This window comes from Rhineura floridana, chromosome 4 (genome assembly GCF_030035675.1).
Source record: "Rhineura floridana isolate rRhiFlo1 chromosome 4, rRhiFlo1.hap2, whole genome shotgun sequence".
Classification (NCBI taxonomy): Eukaryota; Metazoa; Chordata; class Lepidosauria; order Squamata; family Rhineuridae; genus Rhineura; species Rhineura floridana.
Window position 1 is genome coordinate 7,831,524 of NC_084483.1, and position 23,412 is coordinate 7,854,935.

General features: G+C 41.6%; 1 protein-coding gene across 1 annotated transcript in view; it reads right to left on the reverse strand.

The window, feature by feature from the left end:
- SUPT3H (SPT3 homolog, SAGA and STAGA complex component) overlaps positions 1–23,412 on the reverse strand; it is a 390,566-nt gene that overhangs the window by 42,379 nt on the left and 324,775 nt on the right. The window lies entirely within an intron of this gene.

A 23,412-nucleotide genomic window follows, 5' to 3' on the forward strand; every position in this document is an offset into this window, starting at 1 on the left:
ATTATGTAATCAAACAATGGTAGAGTTCAGTTGTGATCAGGGTTTTTTTTTTGAATGTATGATTTGTTAAAAAATACTTTTAAAACTTGAAATTATATTTTCTTTTTAAACAGAGGTGCCTCCGCTCACTCACAAGAAGCTACACACGCTCAAATGCAGATACCAAGCATTCATATGGAATTGGTCTTTGGGTCCCAGTCCAAATAATCTGGCTTTATTTATGGGTCATGCTGCCTATATAATGCCATATATGGATATAATTTATCTTTATGTGTGTCTATAGGGTATGTGTGTGTATCTGTCTGCTTGTCTCTGTGTATATATATACACACATATGCAGACATGAACACATTTTATAATGCACATGCTTTTATTACATTGGATCCAGACTTTCCTACAGCTGCATATTTAATGCACGTAATTCCGTAATAAAACATATTAGTTTTCCAAATTATCCATTTATGTAAACTAGGATTTAATAAATATAAATATATTTGTTTAACTTTCAGAATTCTCTCTCTGTTAATCCCGTTCCTATAGCCTAATTACCCCCTTACACTATTATTGTTTATGTACCAAAGAGCTCACAAGGACTGGGAAGAATGTGTTTGACCACAGCATGGAGCTTTTCATCAGAAGAGCTTTAAACTGAATCTTGAGGTAGGGAGATGTGAACTTGGCGGTAATGACTAACAAAAGCTTGTGCACAGTAAGAGGAACTGAGGGAACTGCTCTAATGGGGCCCAGTAATAGTCTTCATAAACATGTAGGAACGAAGCCAGGCCATAAATCACATGGTTTTCTATGTCTGTATAGTAATGCTCAGAGTGTGGGAAACAAACAGGACGAACTTGAACTCTTAATCCAGAGAGTAAATACGACTTGATAGGTATAACTGAAACTTGATGGGAGGACTGGGCAGAGGTGGGAGGATGGGTGGTTTGGGCGCCTGGCCAGACGGAGGGCTGGACGGACAGACAAGACAAGCGGGCGCCCTCTTTTACCTCCTGCGGGGTGGGCCAGCTGATGCCATGGAGAGCAGCCCGGCGGCACTGAAGAAAATCCCACATAGCATGAATATAAGTGTGTGCAGGTTGATTGAACACCAGAACCGGAATTGTCTGCTCCTCCTCTTCACAAAGTTTTAGTCTACTTGACATCATCCCTGCAATCTCATACTTTTGTGATGGGGGGCCTGTCATCATGGATGTGCTCCTTGGAGTGGGTGCTGGAAGAGGCGGCGGCCAGCGGTGCCCACAACCTGGAAGCTGGGGGATTATCCACAAGTCAGTGCCGCTAGCCACGATCTTAGCGATACCATCCGCCACCTCCTCCTGGTCCCGGTCCCGGTCCCAGCCCTGCTTTGCAGGCCAGCCGGCCATGAACTTCCAGGGTGGGCCCCTGCAGGGTGCCAGGCAGCAGCAGCAGAGCCTAGTGGCACTGGAGGTCCCATTGGGCCCATTGCTGGGCGGCACACCACAGCCGCAGTTCGGCCTCTCTAACTCGGCGGCCACCCGCGTCGAGATCGGGCGCTTCGAGTTGGTGCACCCTAACATCTACACCATCTACGACCTCACTGAGTTCATTGACAATCTCGCACTCGCAGAGCCGGATTCATGAGCACGTCATCTCCATCGAGGGCCACAGAAATACAGCTGGAAGAGCTGGATCTAAAACCATGCAGGAGACGAAGCTGTGACAACTCAAGCCAGAATTTCCAGCAAGATCAGAAGGATCCAGTATGATTCCTACAGTATGATACCTACTACTGGGAGCTTGTAATTGCTGTTGTTTTCTTTCTTTTAATAATGTTATTCATTATTTAATTTTGGGGATTGTATTATTTTATTGATATATTATGTTCTATTGATGTATTGCTATATTGGTGTTTTTTGTAAGCTGCCTTGAGGGCCTTTTGGCCATAAGGCGAGGTATAAATTTAATTAATAAATAATAAATAAATTACTCCCATGACTGGAATACAGTGGTCGAAGAATATAACTTGTTCAAAAATAACAGAAGGACTAGAAAGGGAGGTGGAGTGGCACTATATGTTAAAAATATATATCCGTACACAGAAATACAGGAGGATGAGTTTGGCAGCTCCACCAAGAGTATCTGAATTAAAATAAATGGTGCAAGGAATAAAAGGAACATGGTGGTAAGAACCTACTACTGATCATCCAATCAAGGAGAAGACAAGGATGAAACTTTTGCAAAGCAAATTGCCAATGTTTCGAGGAGGCATGATGTAATAATAATGGGGGACTTCAATTACTCAATATCTGTTGGGAGACAAATTCTGCCAAACACGGCCCCTCCAAGGAATTCCTGACTTGTGTTAGAGATAACTTTCTCCTACAGCAAGCGGAGGAAGGAACTAGAGGATCAGCTATCCTTCACTTGATTCTAACCAACATAGATGATTTGGTGGATGAAGTGACAGTTATGGGAACTCTGGGGGAAAGTGATTTTTAGCCAGAGGTGTACCCTGGACTTCAGGAACACAGGTTTTAATAAACTCAAACAATGGTACTTAAGGTTTCATGGCAAGCGACCCTAATGAGAAAAGGAGTCCAAGATGGACGGGAGTTTGTAAAACAGGAAATTCTAAAGGCACAATGGCAAACAATTTCGTCAAGGAAAACTGGGGGGAGATCAGAAGAAGCCATTGTGGCTTCACAAAAAACTTAGAGATGACCTGAAAACAACACAAAAAAATGACACATACAGGAATTGGAAGGGAGGCCAGACCACAAAGGAAGAGTAGAGACAGGAAGCACAGAATTGCAGGGATGGTGTCAGGAACGCTAAAGCTGAGAATGAGCTGAGGTTAGCAAGAGATGCGAAAAACAAGAAAAAAGCTTTCTTCGGGTACATCCGTAGTAAAACACAGAGAAAAAATGGTGGTACAGCTACTCAGTGAGGATGGGAAAATGATAACAGATGACAAAGAAAAGGCAGAAGTCCTCGATTCCTACTTTGGCTCAGTCTCCTCCCAAAATAGAGTCTATGACACTCCTGAGAAATGTGAAGTTGAAGGGGCAGGATTGCAGTTTGAACCTGATAGACAAATGGTCAAGGAATACCTAATCACTTTGAACAAATTCAAATTGGCAGGGCCCAATAAACTGTGCATCCTAGAGTATTGAAGGAACTGGCTGAAGAACTCTCGGAACTACTGTCTATTAGCTTTGCAAAATCATGGAGGATGGGTGAAGTGCCAGCTGACAGGAGGAGGACTAATGTTGTCCTAATCTTCAAAAAGGACAAAAAGGAAGAACCTGGGAACTACAGACAAGTCAGCCTGACATCAATTCCTGGGAAAATTCTGGAGCAGAGTATAAAGCAGTCAGTCTGTAAGGACCTTGAAAATAATGCAGTGATTACTAGAAGCCAACATGGATTTATCAAGAACTAATCCTGCCAGACTAATCTCATTTTTTGATTGGGTAACCTCCCTGGTACACTTTGGGAATGCTGTGGACATAATATATCTAGACTTCAGCAAAGCTGGTCTGCCACCACTCGTTCAAGGACCTTGCGCAGGAATGGAACATTTGCTACCGGTCTATAGTTATTAAGATTTTCTGGGTCCAGGGAGGGTCTCTTCAGGAGGGTCTCACTACTGCCTCTTTCAGGCAGCCAGGGCCCACCCCCTCTCGCAGAGAGGCATTAATCACTTCCCTGGCCCAGCCAGCTGTTCCATCCCTGCTAGCTTTTATTAGCCAAGAAGGGCAAGGATCCAGCACAGAAGAGGTTGCACGAACTTGTCCAAGCACCTTGTCAATGTCCTCAAGCTGTACCAACTGAAACTCATCCAAAAAATCTGGCGGTATAATTTCCAAATCACGTGAAGTATTGGTTCCCCTCTATTTGTACTGGTTAGGCTTCACCTTGAGTTCTGCGTCCAGTTTTGGACACCACACTTTAAGAAGGATGTAGATAAACGTGAATGGTTTCAGAGGAGGGCAACGAGGGCAATGATTATGGGACTGGAAACAAAGCCCTGTGAGATGAGAGTGAAAGAACTGGGCATGTATAGCCTTGAGAAGACTGAGGAGAGATATGATAGCACTCGTCAAGTACTTGAAAGGTTGCCACACAGAGGAGGGCCAGGATCTCCTCTCGATCATTCCAGAGTGCAGGTCATGGAATAATGGGCTCAAGTTACAGGAAGCCAGATTTCAACTGAACTTTCTAACTGTTAGAGCGGTACGAGTAATCGAACCAATTACCTAGGGAGTTGGTGGGTTCTCCAGCACTGGAGGCATTCAAGAGGCAGCTGGACAGCCGCCTGTCGGGTATGCTTAAAGTTGGATTCCTGCATTGAACAGGAGTTGGACTTGATGGCTTTATAGCCCCTTCCAACTCTATGATTCTAACCTTAGTAAAGTTGTATGGTGGCACCAGGATTACAAGAGGATATAAGAACCACATTCTCCAGAGATTGGTGGCAATATTCACATTTGGTGTCACAGTGTGGAGGTAGCCCACATGGTTCCACAATGCCTGATACAGTTTGCTGTGATTCTTTAGTACTGCTGTCTTGCCTGAAAGAATGAATTTGAGCTTCTGTCTTATATAAGCAGTTGTCACCATTTTTAACCCCATTTCAAAGAAATGCTGATGCACGTTTTTGTGGCTTTCCCCCTTTTCTATTGCTGTACAGCTGTGAAAATATTTGCTTGAGATGACTATTAAATATACTAAAAATATTTGGAGTGTAAATAGCTGCAATGATTGCCTATATTAAAATGTAGAGAATTGAAGAAAAATAGATAATATTTATGGAAAAAATAAACTGGAATTGAAGATTAAAACAAACCGCCATTATAATTATAGAGGCTGCTTCCATTGTGAGTTCACTGTGTATATGAACTGGAATCAGATCCACCAGCAGCAGTAGATTCCACAGTGTACAATTTGTATCTATCAGTGCAGAGGTATTCATACTAGTTACTAATTGCTTGTTGCGAAGAAGATAATTTAAGCTAACTTAAATAAGGGGTGGAAAAAACATGTTTTGAACATTATTGTCTCATTTGCAGGTATTACTGCAATTAAACTGAATTGTAATTGCCCAATAGTTACCAAAACTTGGCATAATGGAAAAAGAAAATAAAAAGAGTCCAGGAAACTTCTTAATTTACTTTGTTTTACTTTATTTTAAAATGTTTTGTTTCAGTACCCCCTTTTAAAAAGAATAATGCACCAACAGCGCTTGTTACCCTGCTTTCCTGGTTTATTTATACTGATTTTGTTTTTAAAATGGCTCTCTTGAAAGTAATAAATACATAATATTCGTCAACATTAGTTTACAAATAATATATGCTAATAGTATGTAAATTTAGATGTTTTACTAGAAAGACCTAGAGTTCAAGACCTGAAGTTCTTGCTCAGGTCAGGGACTTACAAGATGAGTACAGGATTGTAGACAGCCCTTCAGCTGTCAATCACTTCGGTGATGGCTGTTGCCTACTAGACAAGGCAGGGCTGCCAAAATGTCATGGGGGCCAGCCAAGTTCTGGTTTTCTCTCCATCCTCTTCACTTACAAACATACTGTGGACACTTAAACATTGCAGTTTTACAAGCACCTAACTGAACTGTCTTACTTTGGTTCAAAAGGGGTTCTTGCTGTCACAGTTGCTTTTCTGCTGGGAGAAAAGTTGTGTGGCCGCCACCTGTTGTGTTTATAAACAGTGGAGACTTAAACACTGCAGTTTTAATAATACTGAGCACCTAACAGAACTTTAGTCCTATGGTTGCTCTCATGAGCGTGCACACAGTTAAGGTATACCTCCTCGGTACTGAGCAGAAGCCTAGATCTCTGCTCATCCAGTAATACTCTCTAAATCCTGTTTTAACACACACACACACACAAACACAAAGCAAGTGAGTTGCTGGAAACTCACATTCTGAAGGCGCTACAAAAGGCTTCAGTCCTATGTTCACTCTCATGAATAAGCCCCACAGACCACAGTGGGGTTTACTGCCTTCTGAATAATAATAAAGAAGGATTATGTTAGTCACCACAAGTGCTTGGAAAGTTCATTTTAAAAAGAAACAAAATAGTTCCGTTCAAGTTAATCCACATGCACTTTTTAATTTGTAATAATTTCTGCCTGCCACACAACTGTTAAAGGCACAAGAGTGCTGCTCCCCCCCCATACTAATACTAAACCATATGAAGAACTCAAAAGTAAAAAAGAAAAGAGCACACTAGAATCGTAGAATCATAGAGTTGGAAGGGGCCTTGTAGGCCATCAAGCCAACCCCCTGCTCACACCAGGAAATCCACAGCTAGGGCATCTCCCGCAGATAGCTGTCCAGCCTCTGCTTGAAGACATCCAGCGAAGGGGATCCTACCACCTCCCTAGGCAGTCGGTTCCATTGCTGAACTGCCCTTACTGTCAAGAAGTTCCTTCTAATGTCCAATCTGAATCTACGCTCCTTCAACTTAAAACCATTAGACCTAGTCCTACCCTCTGGGGCAGCAGAGAACAAATCTGTACCCTCCTCTATGTGACAGCCCTTCAGGTACTTAAAGAGTGTAATCATGTCGCCCCTCAGCCTTCTCTTCACCAGACTGAACATGCCAAGTTCCTTCAACCTTTCCTCATAAGACTTGTTCTCCATACTGGCTATCATCCTCGTCGCCCTCTTCTGAAACCGCTCTAACTTGTCTTTATCTTTCTTAAAATGAGGCGCCCAGAACTGAACGCAGTATTCCAGATAAGGCCTGACCAATGCAGAATATAGTGGGACTATTACTTCCCTCGACCTGGAAACTATAGCTCTGTTTATGCAGCCCAAAACCGTGTTTGCCTTTTTTGCCGCAGCATCACACTGCTGGGTCATGTTCAACTTACGATCCACTACAATTCCAAGGTCCTTCTCACACGCACTACTGCTAAGCCGGGTATTTCCCATCCTGTACCCGTGCATTTTGTTTTTGTGGCCTATATATTTAGGCAACTTGAATATATTTCTAAATTAAAAACAAATTGCATCTGTAATTGTATAATTGTATAATACAGAACTAAGTCATGCATTGAAATCCATTGAAAGTTCCATAGCATTAATACAGAACTAAGGAGAAATAAATCAATGGATTTCAATGAATTTTTTTATTGACTATCAAAATTATACAGCAACGAGAGTGGCTGTATACTATAGTCAGCATGGATTTTTCACATTCCGCAATATTAAATTGAAAATACCCCCCATGCCATTCTGATCCTTCCCATAAGGTCATTTCAAAACAAAACCTTACAAAACTTGTAGTCCTGAACTCAGAAACGCTTGCTTAACAACCCTCTAAATTCTCATGGTGATACACAAAACAGTCAGAGAGAATTGAGAGTTCAAAGTGTAAAAAGAGAGAGAGAAAAACCAAACCTCTTTTGGACTTTTTTCTGTCAGAGTTCTCATAATCTGTTGAAATTCATTAAAAATCAGCCATGTTCACAGAGTACCTGTAATCATATTACTGACCTTGCTCTATACTCTGACCTTCATCTTCTTCAGTTTAAAAGTTAAAAAATGCCTAGCTGATTTTTAATTAATGTAAGAAATTTTGGCTTGAATTCAATGATAATGTCGGGCATGCTCAATAAGAACCAACTGTCAGTGTTCTAAAAACCAGACTCACAACCGCTGGGCTTGCAGGGGCCACACCCAAACCAGATTTTGATTTCACGTGAGACAGTCATGGTTTCCCCCAGCGAATCCTGGGAAGTGTAGTTTGTGAAGCGTGGTGAGAGCAGACTCCTATTCCCCTAACAGAGCTCCAGTGGCTAGAGTGGTTTAACAGCTGACTGAAGCTCTGTGAGGGAAACAGGGCATCTCCTAGCAACTCTCAGCACCCTTCACTAACGACGCTTCCCAGGATTCTTTGGGAGAAGCCATAACTGCCTAAAGTGGAATAACAGTCTAGTGTGGATGTGGCCAAGAACAGCTTTGGTTTAAATTTGGATAGGAGGCTACATGTGCCTGCTGTAGAATAAAAAGGTGGGGGAAACCCAAAAAAGAATGATACTGTTCACAATGTTTTCCTTCTGGAAAAGAAAGGGGCATCCCCTCTGCCCAGTGCCCACCCATCCAATCTCCTCCGTTTCCCTCCCCCTTCCTCCCTCCCATTCTCCCCACCCCTCCCCAGGTCAGTTTCACCTATCCTAAACATGATTGCACTGGTGTAAATCCCACTGAACTTAAAAAGCATGCAAATAATCAAACCTGGCCTCCCCTCCTCCTCCTGCCCCTTCCCTCCCCCATTCCCTTCCAATCCCCTCCTCCTCTTCCTTCTCCTCCCCTCCCCCTCCTCCTCCGTCATGGTCAGTTTTACCTCTCCTAGGACTACCACCTGGGAGACCAGGGTTCAAACCCCCACACAGCCATGAAGCTCACTGGGTGACCTTGGGCCAGTCACTGCCTCTCAGCCTCAGAGGAAGGCAATGGTAAACCACCTCTGAATACAGCTTACCATGAAAGCCCTATTCATATGGTCACCATAAGTCGAAATGGACTTGAAGGCAGTCCATTTCATTTTCAAGTATGATTGTATGGGAGTAAATCCCACTGAACACAGTAAGCATGCAAATGATCAAACCTGCCCTCCTCTCCTGCTCCCTCCCATCACTTCCCTTTTGCCCCATCCCTCCCCTTCCTTCACCCCTCCCCCTTCCCTTCCAATACCCTCTTTCCCCCTCCCACTCCTTCTGATCCCCTCTCCCCCTTCTTCTTTCCTTCTACTCTCCCCTCTCCCTCCTCCTCCCTCATGTTCAGTTTCACCTATTAGCCATGATTGCACAGGAGTAACTCCTGTTGAACTCAATAAGCATACAACTGATCAGACCTGCCTTTCTCCTCCTTCCCCTCTCCTCTCCTTTCCTCCTCCCTTCTTCCTCTCCTCTCATCTTCTTTCTTCCTCCTCCCCTGCCTACTCTAGACTTCCCTCCCCATGGTCAGTTTTACCTATCCTAAGAATGATTGCAGGGGAGTAAATCTCACTGAACTCAATAAGCATGCAAATGATCAATCCGTTCTTAGCAAACTTGAACAGGATCCCATTGCTTACCTCCTGGGCTAAAAAGCAAACTGGAGGTTATGTTCTATTTCTATTTTGGGCGCATTAACAGTTGAATCTGAAACTGCAGTTTGATGTAAAATGAGATGGATTACAGTATGTTGCTACTTCAGCAATGACTCTAGCTGTTGGAGAAACAAACTTGGCCTGCCCAAGATGCATGCTTTCAGCCTGCTATGCTTAAACTACTCCACTTAAGGAAAGGTGGGCATGGCGATTTGAAAACACAGAACACACCTAGAATTTTGCTATAATATATTTCACCTCCCATTGTATTATCTTGTGCAAAATGAGACCATTGGAAACTATTCTGCAGAACAGTCAGTGCCATTATTCCACAATTGTTTTTGGAGGTCTTTTTTGGATAGTGTTGCTGTACTTCACATATTCACAGAAACAGAAGCAAACGAGAATGATTTACTATAGGAAACTTCATTAAAATTGCAAAGTAAATCAAACATATTTAAAGTGACTATCTGAACTATATCAACTGTCTTAATATAGTTGCTTCCTACCTGCTAAAACAAGATCAGCCCAGCACATGTCTTGTTTCTGTTATTTGTGCTGATTGCAGATGTTGCCACCATTCACCATATGCTCAGAGGCACATCTTACCAAATTCTTCCAAGCTACACAGCAAGTGGATTGGACTGTGAAAGACCAACCCAAATTGTGTTTGTATTTTTACAAATTTGTAGGGCAGTACAATATCAGAGAAGAGGTCAGGTCTCCTGCTCCCCTGGTGCATTCACTATAGCTGCTCAATTTCCCTGCTTTTAAAAGTTTGATAGAAATATCTGTTGGCTATAGGTACATTCTTAAACCACAAGGTTTGTTGCCTATTAGTGAATCAAAATGGAGATTCGGAGCGATCCCCTGCCCTCCCGAAGCCACTCCTACTGGAATGCTGTTCCTTCCTCCACTTTCTGTAGGAGACAGTTATCTCCAACACAAGTCAAGAATTTCTTGGAGGGGCTGTGTTTTCCAACACATATCACGGTAATCGAAGTCCCCATTACTAGTGCATCATGCTTCCTTGAAACATTGGCAATTTGCTTTTGAAAAGTTTCATCCTCATCTTCTACTTGATTGGATGGCTGGTGATAAGCACTATTTGAGTATGATTCCCTAGCCAACTCTGGATCCACCTGATAGTTGTTTCATCCAGTACACATTTATCTAGCTTGCTAATCAGAATACCATGGAGCACTTTGTCAAATGCTTTGCTGAAATCAAGATATATTATGTCCACAGCATTCCCACAGTCTACCAAGGCAGTTATCCAATCAAAAAATCAAGATAAGATTAGTTTGGCAGGATTTTTTTCTTGACAAATCCATGCTGGCTTTTAGTAATCACTGCATTATTTTTAAAATGTTTACAGACTGACTGCTTTATAATCTGCTCCAGAATTTTCCCAGAGACTAATGAAGATAGGACAATGTTAGCCCTCCTCCAGTCATCTGACACTTCACCCATCCCCTATACTTTTGCAAAGAAAATAGCCAGTGGTTCTAAGAGTTCTTTAGCCAGTTTCTTCATTACTCTAGGATGCAGTTCATTGGCACCTAAAGATCTGAACTCATTCAATGTAATTAGGTATTCCTTTGTCTATCAATCTCAAGCTGCAAATCCTGCCCCTTCAAGTTGTACTTCACATTTGCCAAGGGGGGTCACAGACTCTCTTTTGGGCCTCTTTTAAGCCAAAGTGGGAATTGAGAACTTCTGCCTTTTTTATCCTATCATTTTGCCATCATCTTTAAGTAGTTGACCCATCATTTATTTTCTCCGACTTTTACTATGGATGTACCTGAACAAAGCTTTTTTGTTGTTTGTGACATTTCTCGCTAACCTCAGCTCATTCTCAGCCTTCCTGACACCATCCCTGCAATTCTGTGCTACCTGTCCAAGAGTACAGACAGTTGGCCTTTGTGACCTGGCCTTCCTTCCACTTCCTGTATGTGTCCTTGTCAGAGCTTGGAAAAGTTACTTTTTTGAACTACAACTCCCATCAGCCCCAGCCAGCATGGCCACTGGATTGGGCTGATGGGCGTTGTAGTTCAAAAAAGTAACTTTTCCAAGCTCTGGTCCTTTTTTGTTTTCAGGTCATCTCTAAGCTTTTTGTGAAGCCACACTGTCTTCTCTGTGTTTTCCCCCTTTTTTCCTTGTTGGAATTGCTTCCCGTTGTGCTTTTAGAATTTCCTTTTTTAGAAACTCCCACCCATCTTGGACTCCTTTTCTCATTAGGGTCGCTTGCCATGGGACCTTACTTACCATTGTTTTGAGTTTATTAAAATTGGCTTTCCTGAAGTCCAGGGTAAGTGTATGGCTACTCTCAGCTTTTGCTTCCTTTAAAATCAAGAACTCAAGTATATTCAGATATCTGGGTAAATGAACTCCATTACAACTAAATCATGCCTCCTTGAAACATTGGCAATTTGCTTTTCAAATGTTTCATCCTCGTCTTCTTGATTGGGTGGTTGGTAGTAGACTCCAACTACCATGTTCCTTTATTTCTTGCCCCATTCCTTTTAATCCAGATACTCTCAATAGGGCTACCAAGCTTATCCTCCTGTATTTCTGAGAAGGGCTATATATTTTCAACATATAATGTGACTCTGCCTCCCTTTCTATTCCTTCTCTGTTTGTACAAATTATATCCCAAAAGTTTCAGTGATATAGAAGGGGGCAGGAGGTGATTTTAGCAAACTCTCCCTTTCTACTGCAGGTCCTTGCACTGCTGCTGTGGAGTTTGTCAGTCCTCTGGAGCAGATCTCCAGGTGCAAGGATTGCAGAGGAAAGTGGGAATCAGCAACAATCCTCACTCCTGCCATTTGCACTACCCTCTGCAGAATCAAAGAGCTTTCTGTGGACAGAGGGACATAATAAGGTACAACTCTGTGCCTATTTAATAAAATCAGGGTTTCCCTTGCGGCAGGAAGCAGCTCAAGAGTAGGGTTCCATGTTCAACCCTAGAATGTGTATTTCTGAGAATATGCCTTTTTCTTCACCCCTGTGAAACCATGACGTCATAACAGTGGCGAGGAAGGGATTACAAAGTGTAGAGCTGATCAGGCAGACATGAGCCCAGACATCTAAAATCAAGCTAGAAATATCATTGAATTGGCTCATAGAATCAGAACATTCATTTTAACATAGGGGTGGCTAATCCATGGTCCTCCAGATGTTGTTGAACGACAGCTCCCATCATCTCTGACCATTGGCCATGCTAGCTGTGGATGATGGAACTTGGGAGTCCAACAGCATCTGGAGGGCCAAAGTTTAGCCCCCCTTGCTACACTCCCTTGAAGTCAATGCAGCTTACTTCTGAGTAAGCATGTGCCTGTAAAACTGTTTTTAAATTAGTTCTTCACATCTGTCTTAATTCAATTGCACTGTGCAAACAATACTTTTTATTGTTTAGCGTCTGTTTTACTGTTTTCAGCATCTAATTCCGTAAACCCACATCTTTTAGAAGAAATGAGCCCTTTTAAGAAAGAAATACTGCTACTGAAGAAAAATCAAAACGCCTATAAATTCTGAACTAGTATCTTAAGCCATTTCTCAACAAGTCCATTTCTGCATATTTTTGTTTTTAGATTCAGTGCTGTGTTTGAAATAAAGCAGAAAATAACTCGAGTCTTCTCATTCAATAATACAACTTTCTAAGTGGTTCAACACTAAGTTGGTGAAGACCAACAGTAGGAATGTATCTTTATCCACAGGCAGCCAAAATGTACCATCTCATCTTGGAGTAATTTATCCAATGAGATGATTTAGGGGACAGTTCAATGGCACCAGTTTTGGAAGGTAAAAGCAGAGGGGAAGGAATATAAATCAAAGGTGACTGGCAGGTAAAGGATATATGCAGCAATCAGCCAAACCATGTGCATGCTGGCACAAATTCAACAAGATCATTTATAAAAAATTTAAGTCAGGAATACACAAAAGGGGGTCTGGTGCTAACTAAATCCACAGATAGATTACACGCCACTGAAATAAACACTTCCAGATGCTGGTGTACAAAAACCTTTCACAGAGAGAAATGTTTTCTTTCATAAATTTGAAGGGAGGAACCTTGGGTAAAGCTAAGAGGAAAACAAGGGCTCCATACTGTGACCTGACTTCCTACTGCTTTTATGGGACTGGTCATTTTTTTCCAATACAAAATGTAACATACACAGAAACAATATCCTGAAATACAGCATTAACTATGTAAATTTTTAGTCATGCTTAGATAGCAAAAAGAGAACCATGGAGTATTTTATAAAGTACTTAAAACTGATTTCGTCTCATTGACTTCAATCCTAGTTTTCACTAATGTTTTGAATGGCAAGAATTTTGTCCTTAAAGAAAACATAATTTCCTGAGCATTTTTTTTCATCTATAATAGAAATTATATATGAATGTGTTTCCAGCATTTGGTCCAAAAATATTGAACAGCTAAGCCTCAACGTTTGTGTTAATCATATATTTGTCTATTGCCTTATGCCACATGCTAATATTCATGCTATTCATGATATTATTTAATTCATGCACATGCTTTGTCGGGAATGCTCTTTTTACTCACAGAAGTCATCCAGCTGTGAGATGCAACAGTTCACAGATATCAGTTGCAACAACTTACATTACTCCATTAGCCACCTTCCATTTCCTCAGCTCTCCTGACTGGACTAGCATCCAATGTTGAACTGAGTGTTCAATATCCAAATGGATTCTACACCTCCCTTGCAACTTTCTAGATCTATTTCAACTAGGCACGCACATAACACCAACATGCATGGTTCAATATACAGAAACTACATCAAGCCTTAACAGAAAATACTGGGGCCAGTTTTGGATTGTGAGGGAAAGATCTGAATAAACTTTTTCCTTTTCTTTTCTGGGCTTTTTACAGCGTGCAATATCATTTAAGTGCTGACCCAAGTCTTTGCAACCATGGTAAGTATATAATACTGCATCTGTCACTGCCTCCCAAGATCAATACTACAATCCAGACTATTGGTAAAGGGAAACACGACCTAAAAATGTGAGAATCGTTGTTCTAAGGGAGTCTTCAGCATAAGCAGCAAGGCTCTGCTGGTGGCCTAAGACAGAGCAATGGGAAGCAAAGGTGTTAGTGCTTTCCTGACCCCCTTATATGCACTGTGCATGTATTTTGATGTGGCTGCCAAGGACTTATGAAAGACAGAAACAATAAAAGAAGGAAATGGCACCCAGCCAACAGAAAATACAGCCTTAGGTAGCAGCAAGTAGAGACTGTAACTTGTGGGGAGGGAAGTGTTCAAGAAGCGACAGCGTAAAAGTTGGCTATGGGTAGAGGAAGTACTGGTGGCTGGAGATGGAAGCGAGATTGAACAATGTGTGCAGCAGCAGATGATTTACCACAAATGGGGTAAAAGCAGGGGAGGGAAAGAGAAAACTGAGAAAAATCTTACTATGTTCCTTAATATCCACGAGGGAGATAGACCTTTCTGCTTTCATGGTTCTACTGGAAATGTTTAATTCAAAGTTTGGGATAAAATAATGGCTGTGTCAAATTACATTACAGTGCCTTACCATAGCAATTTGCACTGTACATTTTAATGGAAAAATGTGGAAGTATAACAAATGCATTAGAGAACTTCTGGTTTAAAATATTGATGGTTTTAAATATTCTATTTACATTCTTATTTACATACCTGGGCCCATAAATGATCAAACCTGGGTCACAATGTTCCATGAATCAAAGTCTTTCATAAAACAAATACTATGACAATGTCCTGTACACAGTGGATATATTTGAATCAGTTATCTGCAGCCAGGCATTCAGACGTACGCCAGGAACAACTTAAGAAAAATTGTCATGTAGAACTACCATTTCTAAAAGCATAGGCAACACATTGGAATAGACAATGAGAATGAAGGACTGAATGTTAGCTTCTCACAGGAGCATTGAACTGAGCCTCTAACTTCTGCTTGCCAGAAGCTCCTGTACATCACATATTTCTGTGTCTAATGTGGGTGTTTACAAACCAAAGATGTTTTAAAATTATCTCTGACAATCACAATCCCATTTCTGATTTTAAGTCATGATCTAACAAGAAGAGTAGTTACATTGAAATCAGTGGCATGCTTCTGGAGAATGTAACACACTGTGTCAAGTAAAACCTTTTCTAATTTTTGTTGTTATTGACAATTTCCATCAACATCAAATGAAGTCAAAAGCAAGACTAGGGACTTAACGTCAGTTACAGTTACCACAATTAAGTAGCATAGGGTGGGCAATGAAATATTAAATGATGAAATCCATGTAGAAAAAGCATCTTAGTTTTATTTAATTACAGAATATGAGAGGTGCATTGACTAATTCTAAGGTTTTGAAAAGTGTGAAGTGGCACTTGTCTATCTAATCAGTGGAGAAATTCACCTTAGGCAAGACAAAGAAAGATAAAATATGATCTAAACCAATCCGATTAAATTATTTTTCATGTTATTGATGTTATTTTGCTTATAAGGGGGTACAATTGTTGGGAGATGTAAAACATGTTTAAAGGGAAATTGCAGTGCTCTCTCTCTCTCTCTCTCTCTCTCTCTCTCTCACACACACACACACACACACACACACACACACACACACACACACACATAGACACACATGCACAGACACACACACACACACACACACACACCTTCTAAATCAAATTTTAAGATTTGATACTGAGCAGTTTAGAAGTTCCACTGATGTACACTCTATGGCTGTTAAACACACTAGTCACCAGATTAAAGTGTTTCCATTAGCCACCCCTGGAGGGGGAATGGGTTGGTCTGCCAATCACTTCCAAATTCTCTTTGAAGCTGATTTTTTTTTAAAAAAATACCATTAAGCTGCTCCCACCAGGTTTTACAGTACAAAGGGGGTGGGGTTTGACTGCATTTTGTGCCCCCATTTTCAGAGGAGAGAGGTGCTGGGACCAGCAGAACAGTGAGTGTGTTTCTAGCTTACATTTCCTCCAACTGCAGCTAATGAATGAAGCCAGAAGGGGACTTTGGTTCTTACCTGAAATAAATTTCTCCTGGATGATAGTCAATCAAGCGGATACATGGCACCACTTAGCGTCCATAGGCAGGAAATGCAGCAGAACTGCAGGGACTAGGTTGCCTCAACCACATGATCTCCCCAGTCCTTTCATGATGAGTTGGAGAATAAAATATTTAAAGGAAGGCACCCTCTCATAAAGAAAAAAAGTCAGTTAAGTTCAAAACAACATAAGACCTACTCCCGATACGTAACAAAAGACACTGAGACTGCAAAAAATAGTTTAATCAAATGTATTGTATTATATTGAAAGAAACGTCATGGACAGAATGGATCCATGGAGAACAAATGTATGCATGCTTTACTAAAATTGTTCAAATGAATACCCATGAATTAACCGGAAAAACGTTTGTAGCAAACGGTAACAGCTCCAAAGAACTGGTTGAGCCAAGTTAAATAGGGTGGGCCTTGGTAGACTATCATCCAGGAGAAATTTATTTCAGGTAAGGGCCAAAGTCCCCTTCTCCCTGGATGATAGTCCATCAAGTGGGATATACTCAGGCAGTCCCAACCAAGACTGTGAGGGGGGAGTAGCATGGCTCAGATGACTCAAGAGGTAACCATGTGCTGCAGAACATGTCAACCAATGGCAGCTTTGGCCAAGGCATAGGTATCCATCTTATAGTGAGTTGCAAATGTATTGGGCAAGGACCAAGCAGCAGCCCTGCAGATCTCCACCAGTGGAGCATTAACAGAGAAGGCAGCCGTGGTTGCAGCTGTTTGTGTTGAATGAGCAGCTATGTTTTTGGGAAAAGGTAACTGTAAAGAGTCATAGGCTAACTTAATGCAGGCTGACAAACAACAGGACAAGGTAGAATTAAAAACTTTTCTCCAGGACCCAGGATGAAACGAGATGAACGGCGAATCGGTAAATCTGAAGGCCTTAGTTTGATTGATGTTGACCTTCAAAGCTCTCCTAACATCAAGAGAGTGCCAAGCTTTCTTATGTAGATGAACTGTGTTCGGGCAAAAGGATGGTAGAACAAGTTCTTGTTGACGATGAAAGGAGAAATTCACTTTGGGCATAAATAAAGGACCTGTTCATAAGATGACCCTGTCTGCATGAAAAATACAAAGGTGTTTTGCCACTGATAATGCATTCATCACCGAGATGCATCTGGTGGATCTAATTGCCACTAGAAACAGAACCTTGAAGGACAAAAGACAAAGAGGAACAGTGTGAAGTGGTTCGAAGGGTGGTCTCTGAAGCCTAGTTCAGACTGTTTGAAGACTCCAGGAGGGATATCTGTGGACTGTGGGTGGGCAGAGTGTCATGGTCTCTCTTAGAAAGTGCTTGATCAATGGATGAGAACTAGTTATCCTCGGGGAAAGCAGAGACAGCACTGATGATAAGGTTGATACTTGACACTGCAGGATGTCAAGCTTTGAATCTGCAGTCAGCTCATCTTTCGACAAGAGTTCAATATGCCCTGTGGAATATGCCAACAAGTAGGGAGGAGGAAGCCCGAAAATGGACCCTAGGGCCTTTTGACTTTTGGCGTGGGTGGTGGAAGGCATGTGCTGGCTTAGGAGCAAGCTTTAGAGCTGGAGCCTCTGACACTGGAACTGTGACAGCTGAGGATTGGATGGCAGCCATCCCGGTCATTGACTCAGCATAGAAAAGCCCCCAAATGGTGGCCATTTTCTTTTTGATGGGCTCCACTGAGGAAGCCAAGTTCAAGATGGTGGGCTCTGCACCGGTGACTGGGTTCACAATGGTGGCCATCTTTTTAGCTGGGCACTCTGCCGCTGTGGAGGGGGAAGCTGCCTGATGCTTGGATTTCTTAAGGGCTTTGAACGGCACTAGCCCGCTCTCTGTGGCCATTGTTGGTATGATGGGTGGTTTTTGCAGGAGTAGCCCACTCTCCACTGCCAACAACGGGGTCTGAATGATGGAGTGTGTGAGGCTGTGGAGATCCGGACCTTTTGTTGGCCAAGCTTGAAGCATCTGCCGTGGGTAGCTTGCCCAGTAAATGATTGGGGTGAGAGCCCTTCAGCCTCCATCCCACTCAGCTCACACACATGCACCTTTCTGGGATGCAGAGGAGGCCCGAAGGTAAGCAGAGAAAGCAGATGACAAAGTCCACAGTCAGCTATCAGTTATAGGCTCTAATTCAACCTAGACAGTGAATCACACTCTCTCCTGCTCCAAGCAACTCAGGCAGAGAGAGAGGAGGATTGAAAGGAGTGGGGCAAAGGACAGAGGGGGAAATATTTTTTTAAAAAAAGGGGGGAAAACTCACCACACCAAGATAACAATACACACAGAAAGAAAAAGCTGAGGCAGAGAAGTTTGGAGTAAAGGAAAAACGCAACCGCCTAGGACAATGAGGCAGGAATGGACTGGGGAGATCATGTGGTTGAGGCAACCTTATCTCGCAATTCTGCTGCATTTCCTGCCTATGGATGCTAGGTGGTGCCATGTACCCACTTGATGGACTACCATCCAGGGAGAAGCACTATAGGCTTATAGTCTAGCCTTTTCTGCTAAAATGTGAAACTGCTTTTGAAATTTCACCGAGTTTAAATAGCAGTTAAATAGCTTTGGTGAGGCAGCTGCTAAACAAAAAACGAAACAAAACAAAAGCGGCAAAACCCTGTACAGTATACATGCTGGCTTCTGAGCAATTTACTTTGCTAAATTGCTACACTGGATTTTGTTTTAAAGAGAAATGGTTAACTCTCAAAACAGTTGGGAATTTGCACTATGCCCCTAGATTTCTCAAAAGGCCCAGTCTATCCTGAACTTTATATAATGTTACATGGAGATAATTATGGCCATGTGAAGGCTACTTTATATTGCTTTCCACAGTAGCTCTGTCCATTATGACAAGAGATTTGTATGCAGTTGTATACACCATGTGTAGTGGGTTATTTCTCTCCTTTATTTTGATGTTCATGGAGAAAATAACCGGAAGTGGATAGGCCATGTACATGATCAGATCTGCTTAGAGACAGCCAGCATAGGGAACAATGTAACACACTTGCCATGTGGTGATCATACCGAGCGCAACAACCCTTAATTTTCCTATTCTGTGTTACATCCATATTAAATTGATATGAAATTGAAACTTGGGCAAACGACCAAAAAGAAAATACTTTACAAGTGCATAAGATTATATAATTATTTTATATAATTTCCATCCCATAGCACCAAGTTATCCCCAGTAGAGAATGCCAACATATTTTTCATTTAGAAGATTATTTTTCATTTAGTTAGAGAACTTTTTGGCATTCTGCCATTGCAACTTCAGTTTAGGTGCCCAGTAATCTCTCAGAAACTCACAGTCTGTCAAATTTTAATGCTTCAGCATAAAACAACACTGACTTTTGAACAACTGTATTGTCAGCACAAGTGGATTTATCTTAAATCAGCAACATGTATGGGAAACTGGACATAAAAACCTTGAACTGCAAACCATGCAATCAGACAACCCATTTAATGAAAGATTGGGAAACTATAATAAGATACAAGTTGAAACAAATTCAGAATTGGGACTGTAAATTAGTTAATTATTTGTTTAGAAAAGATCTTATTATATTTCCTTTAAAATAAATATCCATAGTTCAAAACATCAATGAAGATGCATTTTTAAAAATCCTCAAGGAAGGAAATAATTTATTTTAAGCATTAAATAAGGTAGGCTGTATTATTATCCCCTTTTTCAGAGGATGAAGTTGCTGATTCAGAGTGGGAGGGGAACCTGTTCCCGGGCCAGCCCCAAAATCATCTAATCTACTGGAAGAGCTTCCACAAGAGGAGCTTCTGCAGGCAGTACCTCTCCAGCCTGAGGACCTCACGTCACCTTCCTCAGACTCCATCTCCAAAGTCCTAGTGCAGCCGGGGTCACCTCCACCTTGTAAGTTTAACATTAATTACTGAGGCAAAGCTGTGGCTCCTATATAAAGCTCAGTTTGCCAGTAACTACTGCTGAAGTGACATCTGAGCGTTGCTCTTAGGAAGTAGTCAGTCTGAGCCCTGCACAGAATTGCCTTGCCTTTGCAGAGGTCAGCATTCACAGCAGAACAAGCTGTAATCTTATACAGGCTTACCAGGGAGCAGGTACTACTGAACTTAGCTCTGAGTAGACATATAGGATGTTAGAGCTTAACAAAGCTACCAAACATTTTCAGCACGGAAGCCATTATTTAATATTTCCTCAAGTTTTTGAACCTAAGATAAAGAACTTTAAGAAGTTAGACAAACGTTAGTTACACGTGAAGGAAAGAACTAACAAATTTGTATGACAGCACAACCCAAGAGACTCAAGGCCTTATGTTTTGGGTGTTTTTTTGCCCCCCAAATTACTCAAGAGGCAAATTTTAATTTGATATTAAGATTTTAATTGATTACAATTCTATTCAAAACACAGCAATCTTATTTACCCTAGGATATCAGCTAGAAAGTGAACACACATTGTTAAAAAACAAAAACAAAACAGTGAACCTGCACTGTAATGATGATGGGCTTGATCCATTCTATGGGGCTCAGTAGAGTCTTGTTTTCCCCATCACCCCTTCCCCCTGAAAGAAGAGCACGCAGGCAGAACAAGGTGATATCGCACACCTCCCATATCCCCATTGAACCTTTGTACTCTGTCCAATACACTGGGCCTAATGTATCTATGATCAAATTTTTGTTGTGTGAAATGATAGTAATGATAGTAATTCTGCTCATGTAATTTGAAGATGCATTTTATGACTAGATTATTTAGCATTATCTGCTTAGAATTAGATTTAATTTATTTAAAATTTAATTTTAATCCTGTTATATAACCGCATGGAGACGCTATTTCAATTGTTATGAAATTGCCCTATCCAGAATTTACATATAGATATATAACTCCTGGAATGAGTGGTTGCAGGCCAGCTCCAGACTCTCTTGGATGAGACTGATTATCTGGATCCATTTCAGTCGGGTTTCAGGCCTGGTTTTGGCACAGAAACAGCCTTGGTTGCCCTGTATGATGACCTTTGTCGGGAGGGAGACAGGGGGAGTGTGACTCTGTTGATTCTCCTTGATCTCTCAGCGGCTGTCGATACCATCGACCATGGTATCCTTCTGGGAAGACTAGCTGAGTTGGGAGTGGGAGGCAGTGCATTGCGGTGGTTCCACTCCTACTTGACAGGTCGCCTCCAGAAGGTGGTGCTTGGGGAACATTACTCGGCACCATGGACTCTCCGGTATGGGGTTCCGCAGGGGTCAGTTCTGTCCCCCATGCTGTTCAACATCTACATGAAACCGTTAACACTGTTAACTTTTCGGCGCCAGGTCAAGACTTTCCTCTTCTCCCAGGCATTTTAGCATGTGTTTTAAATTGTTTTAATGTTTTTGGTTGCTGTAAACCGCCCAGAGAGCTTCGGCTATGGGGTGGTATACAAGTGCAATAAATAAATAAATAAATATAACTCACATGAGTATTCTAACCTTGCAAATAGGCAAGCCTACACAACAGCCAAGTCAGCCCTTCTCTTCCAGCTAGAGAGCAAGGATAGGTAACTTTCACTTTGGTCTGTTTGCTGCTCAGAAAAATTGGAGGGGATGATGGAGAGAGAAAGAGCCTGAAGATACAGTGAGCAAGAAAGGGACAGACAACAAGGAAGTGGTACTAGCAGTATAACGTTTTGCCCAAGTTCAGGGAAAATGATGTTTGGATGGATGGAGACCATGAGACTGTTAGGACCTGATGTTCAGGGATTGCCAGCAAATGCTTGTGGGAAAAGAAAAATTCAAATTTTATTAATTTATTTATTATTTTATTTATACCCCGCCCTTCCTCCCAGCAGGAGCCCAGGGCAGCAAACAGAAACACTAAAAACACTGTAAAACATCATAAAAAGACTTTAAAATACATTAAAACAAAACATTTTTAAAAAATGTGGGCCTGTAGAAGTTACCACTCCCCTCTTTTCTCCATCCAGGTTCTACAGTGCCCACAGCCTTTATTTATCTGTTTTCTTATTTTGACTAGGATGCAATTACGTCTAAACTCACCCTAAAGAAAAACTTCACTTTCTCTTACAGTGAACAGTGTGTGTGATTAACATAAGCATGCCCCACACTTAAGCAACTTAAAGCACTTGGCTAACTAAGTAATGCCTATTGGTTTTTTCACTCCTCTCACAAGATGTTCCAGCAGAGAGCTGTTTTGCACCAATCTGGGGATCCTTTGTGGGCAAAGGTCAGTGCTGTCCCCTCTACTGAAATGAATGGGAAGTCCACAAGTGCAAAAGTTCCACGTGTGCTTCACAGCATACCTGGAGCTGTTTTATTAATAACTGATGTTCCAATTCCTATACATTAAAACATATACTTTTGGGTCATCACAAAACATTTTGAAACTATGACTAGCATGCACATGTGTGTGTTTGAAAAGGAACTGGTGAAAATATAAGCCATACTAAGAGTTCTGCTGGATCATACTAATGAAACATCTAGTTCAGCATCATGTTTCCAACCGTGGGCGACCGGAAGCTGCCAGGAAGTCCATCAAGAAGGCATAAAGACCACAATCATCTGTTGTCTGTACCCCCTTTCCAGGCATTCAGAGGCATTTAGCTGACATGGCTAATAGCCATTAAAAGGCATATCCTCTAAGAAGTTTCTAACCTCCTCATCTCATCTAAGCCAGTCAAGTCATATCACAGCAGCTTGTAGCAGTGAATTCTGTGCTAGTTACGCATTGTGTGAAAGTTGTACACTTTTTTTGTACTGAATCTACTATTCAATTTTATCAGATGGTCCCAAATTCTAGTAGTATGAAAAAAGAGACACATTTCTCTCCACTTATTACATTTTCATTAGGAACATAGGAAGCTGTCTTATTTGTCCATCTAGTTCAGTGCTGTCTGCACTGACTGACAACAGCTCTCCACGGTTTCAAGCAGAGGTCTCTCCCTGCACCTCCTGGAGAAATCAGGTATTGAACCTAGACCTTCTGCATCCCCACACCCCAATGGGATCTACTTGGTTAGTCATGACCACCTACGTATCATGAGGAGGCTGGGGGAACAAACACATGGCCACACAGCCTACTGTCTTTGTGTTCTTTGTAAACCACTAGCTATCTTACAACTTACTAGAAGCTGAAGGTTCCATAAAAGCCAATCCTTCTAGACTTTTAAATACGTCGCTTCAGAGATGAATTCTCTGTTAGAAGCAAGATCTGCCACTTAATTAGTTTTAGAATAGTCACTCTTCACAATATTGTAGTACCTATAATTTAAAATAACTATACACGTAAA